The sequence below is a fragment of the Notamacropus eugenii genome, chromosome 1 (assembly GCF_028372415.1).
Source record: "Notamacropus eugenii isolate mMacEug1 chromosome 1, mMacEug1.pri_v2, whole genome shotgun sequence".
In the NCBI taxonomy this organism is placed as follows: domain Eukaryota; kingdom Metazoa; phylum Chordata; class Mammalia; order Diprotodontia; family Macropodidae; genus Notamacropus; species Notamacropus eugenii.
In genome coordinates, this window is record NC_092872.1 from 514750405 (window position 1) to 514763340 (window position 12936).

Genomic DNA, 12936 nt, shown 5'->3' on the forward strand with positions numbered 1-12936 from the left:
TTTGTGCTATAATTCCTACCTCCAAGTTTCCTAACAGGTCAAATAACCCTTGGATTTCATTTAAGGTTTCCATTATTCTCTTTTGAAAGGAGCAAACCAGCTTTTATTTGAACAGCTTTGGCGATTCCAAAGGAAAAATTGGGCATTATAGGAAACACAAAAGATTCGCTTTCCATGCATTAGCTTTTCAATTCCTTTCTTAATGTGGAGTTGGACAGGATACCATAGACAAGAAAACAAGATCATTCTGTGTCTATAGCAGGATGTCAATATTGACAGAAATAAATGGAATTTCACAATAGATCTTTGCAAAGATAAAGCCTGTGGCATTCAAGTCCAGCTAAATTTTACATCATTCCCTGTGCTTGGCCAGAAGTATCCCTGCTCCAAACTGTGTTTTGTTTTCTAAGGTCAGCATGAAGCATGGAACAGGAAAGAAATATAAGGACTTGGTTTTCTTAGAATCTCATCCCCAAAGGGGGGGAGTGGATTAGTGATTTAAATCACAGTAGGTAGCTGGCTCCCCTTCATCTTGGATACTTAGGCTGCTGAATTGATGCACAGGCATAAAGACATAAGGTTTGATTCTTGCAGCTCTTAGATCTGTTGGCAGCTGCATATCAAAAACTATGGCCTGGAACTGGGCTTTCATTATATGAAAGAGCCGTCAAGAAAAAAAGAATGAAGAAAGTAGAAATTGTTTCTATGTAGCATGATAGGATCAAAGAATGATTGAGATCTGGAAAGGGAGCTTAGGGGTCATGTTGCCTAGCCCTTACAGATAAAGAAAATGGGGAAAGCTAAGTGACATACTGTGACTCACCCAGATAATAATAGCTGGTATATCTTGGGCCAGAGTTTTTCCATTATGCTTTTAGATGTCGTTTGATCTAGACCCCTTATTTACAAATAAGAAAACTGAGGCTCAGTGAGGGGAAGAAATCCATGGTCACCATGGACACCATGGTAACAAGACCAGGATTTGAAACTAGATCCTCTGACTCTAAGTGTTATAGTTTCCCTCCCCACTGCTCCTGTTTTGCCATTTTGGAAGCCATGTTAACATATTATGCTCTTATTTTCTGAATCAACCCAGAGATGTTTCAAAGTATAACCACCATTCCTATCCCACAACAGAAGCATAATATCATTTTTCAGAGTGCCTTACATTGCCAATTGTATGGCCCTAATCACAATGGGGCATCTTTGCGATATTTCCCATTTGGAGATATAATCCCTCAGGTTTTTCTATGAGGCCTCTTCCTCTCTAGTTACTGACATTTTTGTGTAATTATTGTTGGGACTTTGTCTATCTAGGATTCATACATAGATGCATGCCTCCAAGCAAAAATTGCAAAGGGAAATCCTATTAGCCTACATGACCCAGAAGTCCTCAAACTATATGCTTTTCAGACACTTGAGACTGCATAGCAGAATCTATACTTGTGCTTTAACTCCTGAAAACATTTATAAGTCTACATCTGTCACAAATTCCCACCAAACATGTGTCACAAAACCACCTAACCCCAATGAATATGCTCTACAAATTAACTGTGATGAGTTCTGCATGAAGAGATATGTTCCAGAAGCTTATCCATCAAGACATTTTTATCAGTAAGGCTGACCTTTCCTTCACAGACACACATGTGCTAGGCAGCAGCCTCCCAGTCATTCACCTGGACTTGCAGACCAATGAAAGCAGGGAAGAAAGAATGGAAGAAAGCCCTGGGCAGAAATGCTTCTTTTCTCCCACTTACTTTTGTCAATTACATGCATACATACACATAGATAAGATAACATATAAGATAGGTTTATGTCAGAGATATTTGATTTGCATAGATTTTTTTAAAATTTGAGTTTTTCTTATTCCAATTGTATTAACTCTCATGCAAAAAAATGTTTTTTGTAATTTTATTTAATTGGAATTGTGTATTTCAACTTTTATCCTTTTTGGGTTACAAATTTTCCCCCCATCCAGAGTTGTAAATGATACCTCTTTCCACTAGTGTGACAAAAGACTAGCATTTTTGACATAACTTTCTTCCTCCCACCCACATGAGGAGGCTTACCTAAAAAAAAAGGACAAATCTGTATACCCCTTTCCCAGGGACCTGATTGGTCTTAGCTTCCCTGACCAAGCTTCCTGATCATCTACAGGCATTAAAAGGTTCAGTCACATGGAGTTGGGGCCCCTAAAACTTGGTGGGGACCTAAGGGACATGTCACTTCATGATCTACTGACATGCATTCCAACTGGAGAAAACAGGAGTGGGCGAGGGAGAAATAACATCCAGAGAAGTTAAGTGGCACCGTATTCTTGCATTTTCTTATTGCAATAGGGCAAAATACATCTTTTTGTTAAATGTTCAAGGACTTGTAAGTGCTTCATTTCATCTGAACATGGAATCTGGGTGCTAGGATAGGAGTCTCATCAACAACTTCTAATTTTTTAAATCATATGACCTTTTTGATCATCTATCAATTTGAAAACTTATTGTGGAATATGGTATAAGACACTGTGCTAAACCTAATTCCTACCGAAGTGCTAATTCTCTAGCAGTTCTTGTCAACTACAGAGTCCTTCCTCTGCTAGTTTATGGTCATGGGTTTATCAGACACTGGGCTATTCTCTTTGATTCTTTCTGTATCTTGTTTATCTAGTCTGTTCCACTGATCCACTTTTCCAATTTTTTTATCCAGGACCAAAAAATTTTTATGGCTTTAGTGTAGCATATTGAACACAGTGCTAAGGTGGTGGCATGAAATGATGAGTCAAATCCCCACATATATCTTTGAACTACCATCTAGAACATAGAGAGATAGGAACAGAGGAATTGAGGCACATACCCCTCTCTTCTTTGGCTCTCCACTTTTAAAAGTGTATCTCCTGAAGGACAGTAGATAACAGCCACCAGGGTCTGAAACCTGAATGAAGCTCTTAGGGAGAATGATGGTGGTAGAGACAAAGTCTGGAAGTGACACTGAATATGGTGATTCCCCTCCAGGACCATTAATGAAACTGTATGAGAGAAGCTATGACCAATATTGGAAAACACATCCAAGCAGAGATGTAGCATTATCTTTGTTAACAAAGAATCAAGTTTTGGCTTTGCACAAGAAAATAATTCATAGATCTATTGAAAAGTGGAATAGGTGTGAGCAGAATCAAGATGGCAGATTAGAGGCACCAATCAGCTAAATTCTTCCAATATTCCCATCCAAAGAACTTTAAAATAATGCCTCAAATCAAATCTTAGAGCAGCAGAGCCAACAAAAGGTCAAGGTAAGACATTTTTCCAGCCTAAGACAACTTAGAAAGTTGGAAGAGACGTCTGTGAGACCAAAGCCCACATGGTGACAACATCAAGGGTAGACCCTGGAGGTGGTAGCTACAGCAGCTGTCGCAGCAGCAGCTTCCACGATGCTCAGCCCAGAGACTGTAAAGGGACTGGACAACTGATCAGGAAGAGATTTCAGGAGACCCTCTTCTGGCACTGGGTGTAGCTGGTACTGATTAGCAGCTCTACTGCCCATACACAGTTCAGGTAACAGTTTCCAGGTGAAAAGGAATGCCTGTGGTCAGTCACAAGTGAACAGGAGCCCTGGTCACAGTTATAGGGCCAGGAGGAGCACTAGAACTTGTAGATGCAGATAAGCGGGGCCCCTTTCTGGATAAAAAGCATAAAGCCGATCAGTAGAGCAGTGACCACGCTTCTCTCAGATCACACCACCTTGGAAGCTTTGAAAACTTGCAGATCCCTAGAACTAGCTCTGAAAATAGCAGCATGAAAAAGTCTGAAGCTCAAGGCACTGTTTCCCCACCCCTAGGTGAGAAAATCCCAACTTTAACATAGAATCCAAAGACAAGAAATAGGTTGGGAAAAAACGAATAAACAATAAAAAAAGAACTTGTCCATAAAAAGCTACTTTGGTGGCAGGGAAGACCAACACAGATTTTCAAAAGAAGATGAAACAGCTACCAAAAAAAGCTTCAAAGAAGAATGCTTACTGGACCAAAACCCAACAAGAATTCCTAGGAGTGTTAAACAAAGAGATGAGTAATAAAAGAAAAATCAGAAGTGGTTAGGATATGAAAGCATAAATGATTGTAATCCATACTTGTGAAGGGAATACTCATCTGTGAGCTTACAAAGCCATTAATGTATGTTTGTATATTTTATTTTTATTTTGTACAAACGTATTCTTGAGTTCTTTAGTGTAAATATTCCTATAGATCAAAGGTAAAAGAAGGAAATCATTTATTAGTGAAGTTTTCGATGGCCTCTTTTCAGATTTGGGAAAAATCTAGACAAGTAGGATCACAGATTTGGAAGCAGATGGGACTTTTGGAAGATATCTGGTTCAACTTCTTTTTTTATTTTATTTTTTATGGATGAGGAAACTGAAGACCAGAGAAGTTGAGTCATTTGCCCAAAGTGACACTAAATAGGCTATGGCTATTGTTGAATTCCTGCTATTCTACTGAAATGCCTATTTTGAAATGTGTGTGTGTGTGTGTACATATATATGTACATTATATATACATTTTATACACAATCATATGTGTGTGTGTGTGTGTGTATACACATCTTATTCGGCTTTATGTGGTATGGAAGGAAGAGACCTGAACTTGAAGTCAAAGGCCTAGGCTCTAAATCCAGATTCTACCACTAACTAGCCATGTGACCACGGGTAAGTATATTAGCAAGCATCCTAGCACATCCAGGATGGTTCTTTGATCTTCTTTATAAAGGAAAGACAGCTTCAAAGGAGTTAACAGTCCTTCTTTAATTAAACATATATGTCATTCACTAGTTCAGGGGAAAAGTTAACACCCTGAATGTGGAGAAAATACAAGCAGAGAAATTACCACAAAGATCAACAGACAGGTGTCCAACTGTCTTACAAAGTAATACAGCCACCTGCATACACCACTGGATAGGGGAGTGTCAACAACATCTGAGTAGTCTCAGGATCTTAAGGAACGGCTACTCAGAGTTCCAGCCAGAGAATCAGAAGATCTTTCTTATAAGTGAAACCTTCAAAGCAAAATGCCAACCTCCCAGAATATATACCAAAGACTCTTCTCCTGATTGGCTCAGAGTCAGTAGGCACGAAACCTATGTGACTCAGCACAGCTGTGAACCATCAGAGTTCAAAAGGAGGTCAATCCTTCAGATGTTTTCAATGAGGTTGGGAAACTAAACTCCAGAAAGAAAACAACAAAAAATTCCACTTTGCTTAGGCTTACAGTAAGTCACTTATCTTCTCTCTATATATGCCTTAATTTCCTCAAGTATAAAATGAGAATAAAAATCTCCACCACCACCACCCCCCCCCCCCCCATCCCAGGATTGTTTTAAGCATCAGGCTAAATAACAGATGTTGTGATGTGAATTATATCCTGATTCGTGCAGGTTAGGTTAGTTTTTCCTTCAAAAACTTTGAAACTTTCCTTGAGATTTAATTGGTTGAGGGGGAATAAGGCTCAGACTTTTTAAAAAATAAATTTATTTATTTAATTTTAGTTTTCAACATTCACTTCCATAAGATTTTGAGCTCTAAATTTTCTCCTCATTTCTCCCCTCCCCTTCACCCCAACCAAGATGGCATGTAATTTGATATAGGCTCTACATATACATTCATATTAAACCTATTTTCACATTAGTCATATTGTAAAGAAGAATTAGAACCAATGGGAGAAACCATAAGAAAGAAGAAACAAAAAAAGAGAGAGAGAACAAATAAGATGCTTCAATCTGCACCCAGACTCGATAGTTCTTTTTCTGGATGTGGACAGCATTTTCCATCATGACTCTTGGAGTTGTCTTAGATCCTTGCATTGCTAAGAAGAAATAAGTCTATCAAAGTTAATCATCACACAACGTGGCTGCTACTGTGTACAATGTTCTCCTGGTTCTACTCACTTTGCTCAGCATCAGTTCCTTTAAGCCTTTCCAGGTTTTTCTGAAGCCTGCCTGCTCATCATTTCTTATAACATAATAGTATTCCATTACATTCATATACCACAACTTGTTCAGCCATTCCCCAATTAATGGGCATCCCCCTCTATTCCAAGTCTTTGCCACTAGAAAAAGAGCTGCTACAAATATTTTTTTCCCATTTGTATGATCTCTTTGCGATACAGCCCTAGAAATGATATTGCTGGGTTAAAGGGTATGCACATTTTTATAGCCCTTTGGGCATAGTTCCAAATTCCTCTCCTAAGGCTCAGACTTCTGACATGACTTCCTTGTCACCTGAATACTAAAATCATTAGCGACTCCAGCTCAGCACTGATGCTTGACCAACAGAACACCATAGACAACCAGAGATAGAGAAGCTAGGATCAACTGAAAGGTGTATTCAGCTGAATATTCTTGCATATCCTTCCCCAGCTATCATGAATTAAGTTTCCTTTTCTTAATTGTCAGTTTTTTATGAGTGTTTCATTTCATTTCAATATCAAACCTGAAGTAACGGACTGACTTGGTCAGTCTTTGCCTGCAACAAATACGAACTTAGTTTGTGCCGTCTGAGTGGTAAGGCTTACGTGTATCTCTCAACATCTTGAAATCAGTCACTCATTAAACGTATGACAAGGGCCAACTCTGTGCCATCTGAGATCTGTATTAGGTACTAGAAATACAGAGATAAAAATGAAAAAGGCCTTGCCCTCAAGAAGTTTAAATTCTCTGGAGGGACACTATACATACATACCTAAACACATATGTGTGTATATATACATATATATACGTATATATGTGTATGTATATATTCCACTCCTGATTCTTCATATTTCTCCACCATGGACAAACAGCCTTCTTACCCTAGAAGGTGCCTCTGTCCCTGTACTTTTCCTCTTTGATTAGTGGGTTTCTTCTTAGACCCTCCCTTTGAGGAAGTTGCCAAGGCAGCCATGCTCATTCCTTCAGCCCTCTCCTGATTCTGGAACTTTCTTCAACATGTATACCCCCTACTCTTCACCTCTCCTTGGTTGTCTTCTCCCATTAGAGTATAAGCTCCTACAGGGCAGGAATTGTCTTTCTGCTTTTCTTTGGATTCCAAGTGCTTCATATATATGCATATATATATATATGTGTGTGTGTGATTATATACATATAATATGTATATTATATATATATAAGCATATATAAGTGATTAATAAATATTTAGCTATCTATCTATTAAATAAAAATGGAGTTGAGACCCTGTCTCTACCTCCTGGCTTGGCAGGGTTGAGACTTTATCATCTAGTCCCTTCCCCTGGTTCCTCCTCCCTTCCTCTCTCCTGAGGTTGGGGAGAGGTAAACTGCCTAGTCTCAAGAAGGGAAACACTTTGGGTAACCACAACCAAAATTAGTGAAAGACAAGCTTGTGGTTTCAGGGGGCAGGTAGAAAATCATAGGTTCACATTCCATTCCTTCCCTTGGATACTGAACTATGAAACATATAGGATAAAGTAGCTCATAAAATATGCCCCCTTGGTGGTCTCCTTGATCACTAAAACATGAGTGAGATCCTCGCTTATATATTCCGCGAAATATGAAACCTTTGCAGAACTGCCCCAGCAAACTTAAGTGGCACTTACATTTTTAATGCCCTGTTATAATAATTAGTTTAAGTTGGGGGGGGGGGGAGGTAGGGAATCAATATTTTGACCCCTAAGATCTACTTGATTCATTCTCTTTAGCTTTAGGGAGTTTATTTTCAGAGGGAAAGTTCTGAGTTCAGTTACAATTGTTTTGAGATACCAGTCAAGCAAATTGACCTAGTCAGAGCTTGAGCTCTCCTCCTACCTTTTCATTTATATATCGTTCTGGTTGCCCTTGGACTCTTTGTAATTGAGGCAAAATTCAGTTTATCGGAAACATCTGTATAGTAGGGGTCTGGTGTAAGTGCAGACTCTATCAGCTCGCGCAGCTAATGAAACTTTTCCACGTAGTGGACGTGAGGGAAATTGCTTCCTTTCTAGGAGAATCAAAATAATGTATAAGGGAAGTGGCTTGGAGAAACTATGGGGCATGTGTGGACATTCTGTAACTGGTGCTAGATCTACGTTGTTGGAAAGAGCCTTTTTCATTTGGTGGCACAGCCAGAATTGTTTCCAACTTCAAAAAAGGCTTGAGTCAGCTTTACCTGAGTTCTTTGCTTCATTCACTTTGGTAGAACTCAATGACTTTCTGATGGCATTCAGTGAGAGACCCCGGTGTATGCAGAGAAGTTTGAGGGCTTTCTCCTCATCTAAGACCATATAGGCCTGAGTCTTGGCCTTCTTTGTTTGTTTGTTTTTTTCCCTTCTAGGTGAAGGGAGCAGAACCTCATGACCTGATGACCATGAAAAGTCATCAGAAGCATAAGCCTTTATTTCAGCGTTGCAGAATCTTGGTCCCAGAGCCCCCTCAATGCTCTGATGAGCGAGGAGTAATCTTTGGGAGTAACCTTCAGCTCAGCAGAAGAATTTATCTAGCAGTAACGTCAACTTTGACCATGAATTTGGTAGGACCAATGTTATGTAGGAACTGAGTCAAGTTTTGAACCTACTTTCCCAGAGATGGAGGTCATATAGAGAAGAATATGCCTTAGAAATATTGAAGAAAATATTTCTATGTTAGCTCTTGGTACATTTTTTAAAACAAACATAACTTTGTTAAAGTGACCTGTATTAAATGGTTACATGGAATTGGGGGGGGGGGGGTGATCATGAGAGACCTTGCTAACAAATTGGAGATAACATAGTCAATAGGGGTTCTAGATGATGGCAGTAAAGACTTTCCAATCTCACAGGGTTACACTTGAGAATCCTGAGGGGTCATTTAGCAAATCTAGACCAGAAAGAGTGGGGTAAAAGTGAACATATTCTATTTAGCTAATGAAAAAAGCAGATAATGTGATATATGATGCAATATTACATTGTATTGTATTATATCAGATATCATATCACATCATGTCATGTGATATTACACTTGAAGAGAAGTAAAGGAAAGGTTTTTCATGGGATTTTCCTCAGCATGGATCTTCCTCTACCATACTTATAAATGTAGGATGTATGATGTGTTCAGGTAGGACTAGCTCCTCAGATGTGAGGGTTTGCCAAGCCGATTCACTTTTGGTGTCTACCTGAATCACCCAATTCTCACCTGGCACTCCAAGAAGTGGTAGCATGTGCAGTGGTCATACCCCGATAAAACCATCTAGGTAGATAAGGCTAAAACAGGTTGAAAGTAACCAACAAGCCTCAGACCTATCGGTGAATTAAGGGGATGTCTACTCCAAGCATGTGAAGACTTCCCCCAGCAGAATGGGCAGATGAAAACAATTTGCCCCAACAGCCATGAAGGAGGCTGAAGCAGGTGCTGTGGAATTCTTAGAGCATGTTCACGCATTGAAGACTCCAAGGTCATCCACTGTATCCTGAGCCATCACTGATCATTTTGATTTTTTTTTCTGTCACTAGACTTTGATGACTCAGGAAAAGAGAGTAAGGGAGACGACTTCATGAAACTCTGTCTCACTTACATGCAATTCACACACCCCTCAAGACGTCATCTGCAATGCCATTGGCCCTCTTTAAAAACTAAGGATGGACAACAATGCTTGTAAATGTAATTATTCTCCTTATTCTCATCCTTCTCTTCTACAGAGAGATTGTGGATAATCCCTCCCATTGCTCCAACAACCTCTCTCATCCAGAAGCTGAAAATTTCTTCCCTCCCTACCACCCAAGCCCATCTCTCGTTCTGAGATAGTTTGTCCCTTTTATACAAATTTCTTAGGGTACAAACCCAGGCTCTCACAAATAGCTGTGACTGACTCTTGAAAGTACATAACCAACTATATTAACACTTAAGTCTTGATTGTATTAGATCTAAAAAGCATTCTTAACTAGTCAAGGCACCTGACTTAAATGGATAAAATGGTTAAAGCACAGGAATTTTTTAAAGGCACTTGTAGCTCGGGATGATCAGTAAAAACCTCCTAGTAAGCCTTATTCTATATAGAAGACTTTTTTAAGTCAATCAATAGAAAGACATCCTTCGTCAATCGATAAGAATTTGAAGGTGCCTACTTATATGCTAGGGAGTTTGCTAAGCACTGGAGATACAAAAAAAGAGGGAGAGCAAAAACTCTCTATTCTCAAGAGTTGGCCAACTTATGGGGAGACAATACAAAGACAACTATGTACAAATAAGATATAGATAGGATGAGTTGGACATAATCTCAGAGGGAAGGCGCTAAAATTAAGGACAATCAAGAAAGGGTTTGGGTTTTTTTTTGGTAGTAGATAGGATTTTAGCTGAGACTGGAAGGAAACAGAGGAGAGCAAGGAGATGGAGAGGAGGAAGGAAAGAATTCCAAGCATGAAGGACAACAGTGAAAATGCAAGGAGTTGAGAGGTAAAGAGTCCTGTATAAGGACTAGCAAAGATGCTGATGTCACTAGATCACAGAGTAAGTTGGAAGGAGTAAGGTAGAAGAAGTCTGAAAATGTAGGAGGATGCCAGGTTTCCAAGATATGAGGACCTGGACCAGGGTGGTAGCAGTGTCACAAGAATAAAGAGAGGAGGGGGCAGTATATGAGAAATGTTGTCTACTATGTGCCACATACAAGGTACTGGTGATACATATGCAACCAAGGAAGACAGTTCTTACCCTCAAAGGGCTTACAGTCTAATGGGAAAGACAACATGCAATGGGGTGCCGGCTGACCTGGTAGAGACATCAAACATAAAAGCATGTCCTAGAGATGGCCCAGGAGTGAGGTGAAGGCCTGGATTGAGGCTGTTGTTGTTGTGTTCCTTCATTTTCAAAGAAGACCACGACATCAGAGAAATGATGCCATGACTTGCACTGGACTTTGTTTTGGGTGAGGGAGGGCTGTGCAAGGTCACCAACCTCACTTTCTCCTCCAGAATCATCTGCATCCCATGACTAGATATTCATCAGGATGACTGGAGACAGCCCAGGATGCAGTGGGAGACCTTGGCCTTTTCAGGGATTCACTTAGAGGGAAGTAACGCCCATTGAGTGAAGAGGCTTCTTTAAGAAGTAGTCAGGGAATGACCCTTTTAATGAGCAAAAGAAAAAAAAATAACTGAATGAAGCTGGGAGGGAAAGAGAAATTACAAGTATTGATAATAATCCTAAGCCAACCATTAAGTGGAACTTGGACGTTGAAAATGAAAAGCATTTTCACCAGAGGCCCCTCCATGGATTTTGTCTGAAACTGAGACCTGGAGTATCTAATGAACATTGTATGTGCATCCACAAGTGTGCAAGGACAAAAAATGACAAGTCCTTTAGAGGCCTCATATGACTATTGTATGATCCGCCAGAAGAGTCCAAGGAATAAACATGACTAGTCCTTCAGAGGCCTTAGAGTTCATGTGCTACTTCATTACCTCTAAAGGAAACTGAGTCCTAGAAAGCTGAACAGACAAGTGTAAAATCACTCCCAAGCTCCTAGGATGAAAAATATCAAGGCATTCAATGGCTTTACAGCCAGACCCTATGTGGTGACTGTAGGGAGGGGGAAATTAGGACAAGGGAACTTGAGGGACCTGAAGGAGATCATCTACAGGTTCCTAGGCCTAGAGCAAAGAGGACCTTCAGGGCATTTACACTAGAAGCCCCTTCATGGACTTGCTCTGAATCTGAGGCTTAGAGAGTTCAGTGACTATTATATGTGCATCCACAAGTATCCAAGGACAAGAAGTGACAAGTTTTTCAGAATCCAAGCCCTTTATGTGACTCTAAAGGAAACCGAGTCCTTGAAAGCTAGATAGCCCAGTATAAAATCACTAATAAGATCCTAGAATTAAAAATATTCAGGCTTTCAAAAGCTTTTGAGCCAGACCCTTACTGTGAGTGTAAGAGAAACAGAGGCCTAGGGACCTGTATGTGAGCACCTACAGGTTCCAAGGCCTAGAACTAACAAGACCTTAAGAGTATTTACACTTGACAGGCTGGCCCTCATTGGACTCTGCCTAAACTTGGGGCCAAGAGAGCTGTCTCAGGCAACATAAAGTGAAATGCCCCCCTTTGAGAGCCTTGTTTCAAGGTTGGAGTCTAAGTTTCTAGGTAAGAGGAGGTAAAGATAAAAAAGGAGATAGAAGCAACATGGTCTGAGGATACCTATGAGGATGTTTATTGAATTGACTTATATACAAATAATATATAAAAAATGTGGAGGATGAGCCAAGATAGTAGAGTAGCAAGAATCAGGACAATGAACTCCACTCTCCCCCAAAGAAACTCCTACAAACAGGTCTAGAAAATTCATCAGATCAAACTCTGATGGAGAAATCCCCAAAAAGTCAAAGTCACATTGAAGCATTTTTCTAGCACCAATACACACAAGAAAACTGACAGAGAGGTCTGCGGACAGTAGGAATAAGATCTGGCCAGGAACATGGCCATACAGAACACTCCAAAGCACAGACAGAGATTGTTCACAGGGGCAACAGTACATCCCAGACTCATATAGGATACCCAAGACCTAAATGGAGAGACTATGATGAGAATAGGTGCCAACTGGAAGTTTTACTACCTACTACAGTTTCAGGTCACAGGTCTAGGGTGGGACATGCTCTCAGGAATGGCATCCAAGGTAAGGAGCAAATGCAGAAGCAAGTAGCACTGGTATCACTTAGACTCCCTGAAGGTTTCAGTTCCAGCTATTAGCCCAGACTGAAGCCTGCAGAGGAATAATCAGGGCAGAAACCCCAGAGCAAAAGGAAATCTGTAGTTCTGTCACTCTGAAAAAGCAGAGTTTTCCAGATGACTGATAGAAACTGAGCCCAGCAGCAGTCTACTGTTGCTCAGAATCAAATTCAGATAATGAATTTGCAGAGCTCAGACCAACAGATAACAATAAGATTTTGCCCTGGATCACACCACTTTAGGGCACTGAAAGCTTGTAGGTCCTCAGCACTTG

At 40.2% G+C, this 12936-nt stretch overlaps 1 pseudogene; it reads left to right on the forward strand.

The window, feature by feature from the left end:
* The first annotated feature begins 3351 nt into the window (after window positions 1–3351).
* LOC140518692 (splicing factor Cactin pseudogene) overlaps window positions 3352–12936 on the forward strand; it is a 57250-nt pseudogene continuing 47665 nt past the window's right edge.